Here is a 6,242-nt window from a genome sequence, read left to right on the forward strand (position 1 = left end):
CCTTTTAAGGCTGACTAATATTCCACTGTATGTACATACCACATTTTGCATATCCATTCATTCTCTGATGGACACTTGGGATGTTCCCACCTTTTGGCCCTTGTAAGTAATGTTACTATGAACATGGGCTGTAAATATCTCCTTGAGACCCTGCTTTCAATTCTTTTGGGTACATATGCAGAAGCGGAAGTGCTGAATGAGGCACAAAAAAGTTTGGCTACAAAGGGAAGCTTAAAAAATGTGGAGGAGAAGTTGGCAGCTTAAGTGAGATCATGAGAAGTTTTTTTCTTGTTTGTTTTTGTTTTAAAGTATCGGAAGAATAGCAGTGAGCTTTCATTCAATGGGACTGAACCCGTAGAGAGAGAACAAGTGACAATGAAACATTCCTGAAGCAATGTTCTTGGGTAGGTGAGGGGGATTGGATCTCGCCTAACAGTGGAAAGACTGGCTCATTTTGGGAAGGCAGAGTTGGCGGATGCAGGTGTAGGAAGGGCAAATGGCTGAAGGCTGGAATATGTGGGTGTTTTCTGAATCCTTCAATGTTCTTAGCAAAGTAGAAAGCAAGATCGTCAACCGAAAGTCATATATAATGACAGCAAGATGAGCTACCGATCTTGAGAGCTAGACACTATGCTAGGAGCATTACTTCACCACCTATAAACTTCTCAATTAGCCAGCAAAGCAGTTACTTTTTTTTAATCCTGATTTTATGGGTGAAGAGAATGGAAATTCAGAGAGCTTAAGAAACTTGCCAAAGTCACACAGCTAATCAACAGAGACACCCGCTTTCTATCCAGGTTTGTTTGTCTCTGGAGCCCATACTTCTTCTGCGTCCCAGAACAAAGCGTTCTCATTTCTCTAACACCTGTCCTGCCATGGAGCTCCAATATTACACTGCAGAGACCAAGGTCTCCACGCCTCCTCCTCAAATATCCAAATGATATTTTCACTAAAGTTCTCTGTGGAATTGAGTGTGGGGGTGGAACGATAATAACCAGGGAACAACAGAAAAGGCAACAACTCTCTTTCCTTAAAATGAATTGAGTGCACGGTGAGTGCTAGAGGCACATTTTTCCATTCCCAATCCAGCTAGTAAGAGCCTCAGGAATGCCAGGTTGCCAAGCACCAGCGACCAGACTGCTCTCTCCTTGTAATTAGGCTTGGAATCAATTCCCTCACTGCACCGTGAGGTAAATATTAGTATCACCTCCAACTAACAGATGAGACACCTGACATCAGAGTTGCCAAGAAAACACCTTCTGAAAAGTCATGGAGCTGCAATTTGAACCCAAGTCTCTCTAGCTTGGGGCTTGTGTCCTTAACCTTCCATTGTTCTGGTAGGGGGGTTACCTCCCCACACCCCGCTTCAGACAGTGGGCCGTAGCTCCTCCAATCCTTCAGGCTCAGAATTCTGGTGATCAGACCAGGTGGGCTGTGCCCCTTCCCTCAGCCAGGCAGGTGCTCAGACTTGGGGTCTGCGTAAGAGGAGTAAGCCAGGCTGAGAGCCGCAGAGCTGGTTTGGCATGATGATGAGAGCTGTGCTGGTTTTAGTTAATAAATCTTAGCTGAAATCTTATTTTGTAAAGTAGGGACTGTGCTTTGTTTTCACAGGGTTGCTGTGAAAATTTATGGCTATTGAAGACCCTCAAAGTTCAAAAGAGAACGCTTTGGAAAACATTAAGGTGACGTGTTACAACTTACAGTGAGACCTTCTCTAAACAAATGATCTCACATTTTTCACTTCTAGATACCTCTTCTGCAGAAACATTGGCTCATCTCCCAGAGATTTGTATATAAGGAAGTTCGTTGTGGTTATGACTACAATAGAAAAAGATGGGAAACAATCTTAATGTCTGAAGATAGACAAATAGCTAAATATATACTTGGTACAGCCATGCAGTGGAATCTTATGGAGGCATTGACAAGATGCCAAGGTTCTAGAAGGACCATGGAAAGAGCTCCAAGACACAAGGTTAAGTGAACAAAACAGTATAGCTTGATCTTATATATATATAAATGGGGTGATATATAAATTGGGATTTTATTATTATTTTATTATTTTAAGTATTTTATTTATTTATTTGAGAGAGAGAGCATGAGCAGGGATAGGGGCAGAGGGAGAGGGAGAAGGAGAAGCAGGCTTCCCATTGAGTGAAGAACCCAATACCAGGGTCAACCCCAGGGCCCCAGGATCATGACCTGAGCAGACACTCAACTGACTGAGCACCCAGGCACCGGATTTTCTTTCTTTTTTTTTTTTTTTTAAATTATTTATTTATTTTAGAGAGAGAGGGGACAGGCGGAAGAGCAGAGGGAGAGCGAGAGAGAAGGAATCCCAAGCAGACTCCCCACTGAGCATGGAGCCCAACTCAGGGCTCCACCTCCTGACCCAAAGATCATGACCTCAGCCAAAACCTGGAGTCAGATCCTTAACCATCTGAGACACCCAGGCACCCCTAAATTGGGATTTTAAATAACACGCCTATATTTACAATGCACATTGTAATATACAAATGTATATTTAAATATATGATTACATGTCGTAAATGTATTTCCAAATGCATTGAAAAAAGCCTGGAAAGCTTGGACACACATTTGTTAACATCGAACACACCTGGTGGGAGGGGGAAAGGGATTGGGGAGAGGACCAAGAAACATAGAAAGAGAAATTTTAAAGGCTTGATAAATACAATTGGTCTTTAAAGTTTTCTTTTATGATTGTGCTGATACACTCATTTACTACTTGTGTACCTAAATAAGACCATCAAATACTATGAAAACAAGAGTGACAATTCCTAATAGTGAAATCTCAGGCCCTAACACCTAGGTTGTGTCCACTCACTGAGACCCAGGACCCCCCGGTTCTATTGGTTCTGTTGCTGCCTCGGACACTAGCTGTGTGATTTTGGACAAGTCACTTTTCGTCTCTGGGCCTGTTTCCTCTTGTATAGAAAAGATTCAACTAGAGTTCCAACTGATAAGCCTTTTTATCATTAACTTCCAAGCATCTGACCTCTCTTTGCAAGTGCATTTTAGTGTGTGGAAGCCCGATACATGAAACAGAAGAAAGTATGTCAACAACCCAACCGTTTGTGCTCTAGACCCACTTCCTGACTCCAGGCGAATGCAGTGAACCTAATCCACTAGTCAGAGCTGTGCTGTCTCTCAGTTGAGTGGAGAGTCACTGGGTGATTTTAAGTGACCCATAGGAGCTCACATGTAACAATTGTTCTTACAGTGTTTCCCTAAGTAGTAAGCCCAGATGCTGGTGGTTGCATGAGGGCTCAGGAAATGTTTGGGCTCCAATGTTTTTTTTGCTATTTCTAGAGAATTCTGTAAGGATCCCCAGGTCTTTGGGAGAACCATCCATGAGTGGCTTTCAGGGGAATCAGGTCCCAGGTTATTATGCTCAGAGCTCTCCAGCCCCACTGCCAGCCCCCAACCCAGAGCTACAACTTTGGTGCTATTGCAGGAAGATAAGGCCACACAGAGAAAGGATGGAGGCAAGGAGAGGGGTCAAGTGCAACACACATCACCTTGGAAATATGGGGAATGTTTATCAGTGTCCTCTCCCTGTTCTGAGAGGTGCCATCTGGACTTCTATGACATTGGCTTCAGCCTCCTCAGGCTACGTGTCATGACAAGGATCATTTTGGCTCCTTTAGGAGAGGGCTAGATGCCCCATGATATTCTGCATCATCAGAGCCCACAGACTGTAACACCCATGTCCTGAGTAATAATGAGCAGGACATCACCCAGAGCAAAGCCTGGGCCCTGGGCTCATGGGATCCCATTTGCACTTGGTCCAGACTGACAAGACTCAAACTCAGAGGATGTGAGAACAGCAGGAGTGCAGTCCCTGAGGAGCGAAAGACAAATGTGTAGGCCATTCAGTAGGATGGCCCTTCCTGGCTCAAGTTTTCTCTGTGGACAGAAGCAGGAAGTTGGCAGCCAGTGTTCCCCACCTCCCTGAATTTCCTTGCCCATTTAGAGGATAGAGAGCTAGGGACTTGGGTGAATGACTAGTTATAGCCCAAGTCCCCACTCCTACCAGGACACACCAGCCTGGGCTGGGGATCAGGGGACCTGGCTTCAAGTCCCAGTTGGGTCACTTTCTCATTGTAAAGCTAGTCACATGTCTTCCCTGGTTCCCAGTTTCATTTTCTTAAAAGATCTTGGATTAGATGCTTATCAAGGACCCTGCCAGCCTAATAGTGGCTCTAGTGCTAGATTATAGAGCCTTCACAGAGTTCCACATACTTAGGAAGAAGAAGGGAATGTGCTATAATGGTTAAGTGTGTGGACCGTGGGATTCGATTTCCTGAGTTTAAATCCAGACTCTCCTTTCTTTGCTATGACTTTTTGTTTTTCTTTTTTTTTAAGTAGGCTCCATGCCTAGCATGGAGCCCACCAATGTGGGACTTGAAGTCATGACTGTGAGATCAAGACCTGAGCTGAGATCAAGAGTTGGACACTTAACCGACTGAGCCACGCGGGTGCCCCTCCTCGCTGTGACTTTGAAAAGTATTCCACATTGGCAAAGTGAAGGTAAGAACTGTAGTTCACAATGGTGCGAGGAATGCAACAGATAATCTGCATGAAGCTTAGCCCCCAACACAGTAAATATTTAAAACTCCTTAGCTTATTTTCTTAGCTTAGCTTTCTTTCCTTAGCTTTTCTATTTTTCCAGTTTGTTATGATGCTGAGATCAATACCAGGCAGCAGCTCAGCTGTTTCTTGATAAAACACCATACCTCACCATAGATTCAATTATACTACAAGCCAAATCATGTACCCCATAAAGGTCATCCATTCATTTAATACTAATCCATCAATATTCATTGGCTGTCTTGGGTGAGGCCTTCAGACTGAGGATGCAAAGACATCAGATCTCACTCTAGAATTGACTCTGATACAATCCTAATATAGAACACACTTTATTGAGTAAGAAGTATTTGCTGAGCATTTATGGGATTCAGAGAACTGTCCTGGTGTGACTGGAGAGTCTATAGGAAGACTCATGTAGTGAGCTCCTGCCCACAGGAATTTAGAATTTCAAAGGAGAGCAAAAACCACACATTTGTGAAGCAACCTAAAGTGAGTTTCAGCCTCCCACTCCCCAGGGTCCCCAGGGGTGACTAATCTGCACATTTGTGACAGATGCTGAGCATTTATGTGTCAGGGACCGGGTCTGGAGTGTTCCATGCAGTATCTCACTCAGCCTCAGGGTTAACCTTTCACAGCTAGTCTCTGCAAGAGGAGGTAACTACTTGTCAAGGGTCACAAAGCAGGCAAGAGGTGGGAGTCTGTCCTCTCTCAGCAGACCCCACTGTTCAGTGGGCCTGGGCTGCTGTAACAGAGCACCACAGGTGGGTAGCTTAACCGAAATGTATTGTCTCATGGTTCTGGAGGCTGGGAGCCCGGGATCAAGGTATCAGTCAGATTGCTTCCTTCTCAGGGTAGTGAGGGAGAGTCTGTTCTGTCCCTCTCTCCTGGCTTGTGGTGGTAGCCAGCAATCTTTGGTGATTCCTGCAATCAATGCATCGCCTTGATATCTGCCTTCATCGTCACAGGATGTTCTTCCTCAGTGTACCTCTCTATGGCTGGATTTCCGCATTTTATAAAGATGTAAGTCATATTGGAGTAAAGCCCACCCTGAAGATTTCATCTCGACTTGATCATCTACCAAGACCCTGTTCCCAAACAACATCACACCCACAGGTACTGGGGGTGGGGACTTCAACCTCTTCTTGGGGAGGGGGGACACAGTTCAACCCCTAACACTTACCAACTTACAAGAAGTTGGCATCCCTCAACTGGCTGCTCTTCTTCTGCTTCCTTTCAGAGACAACCCCAGTTTGCATGGGGTTTGTCTCCTACTTGACATTTTCATTAGCTGGTGCCAACTTCCCACTGCTTGTGGAGGAAGATCCCTGTGGCGCCAGCCATTCTCCCCACTGAAATGGATCAGCTTGTGGGGCGGGGGGCGGGGGGCAGGGCATCAAGAAGGCAGGTCACCATCCACATATCAACGTGTAACTGCAACAAGAATGATATAACATTGACTACTTATTGATCAATTATTGTACTCCAGGCACCAAGTTAAGTATTTTACACACATCATCTATTTATTCTGTGCGGCAACCCCAAATGATAGGCGTTATCATATCATTTCCTAGATGGAAAAAACTAAGGTTCATAGAGATTAGGTTCTTGTCCAAAGCCACTGACCCCAAGGCTTC

At 44.8% G+C, this 6,242-nt stretch overlaps 1 long non-coding RNA gene across 1 annotated transcript; it reads left to right on the plus strand.

Annotated features, from left to right (window-relative positions):
- The first annotated feature begins 2,667 nt into the window (after positions 1–2,667).
- LOC111098446 lies at positions 2,668–5,980 on the plus strand. The gene is made up of 3 exons (XR_005368294.1): positions 2,668–4,548; positions 5,574–5,721; positions 5,846–5,980. It is a non-coding gene; the product is annotated as an uncharacterized LOC111098446 (long non-coding RNA).
- Positions 5,981–6,242: the final 262 nt, after the last annotated feature.

This window comes from Canis lupus, chromosome 13 (assembly GCF_011100685.1).
Source record: "Canis lupus familiaris isolate Mischka breed German Shepherd chromosome 13, alternate assembly UU_Cfam_GSD_1.0, whole genome shotgun sequence".
Classification (NCBI taxonomy): domain Eukaryota; kingdom Metazoa; phylum Chordata; class Mammalia; order Carnivora; family Canidae; genus Canis; species Canis lupus.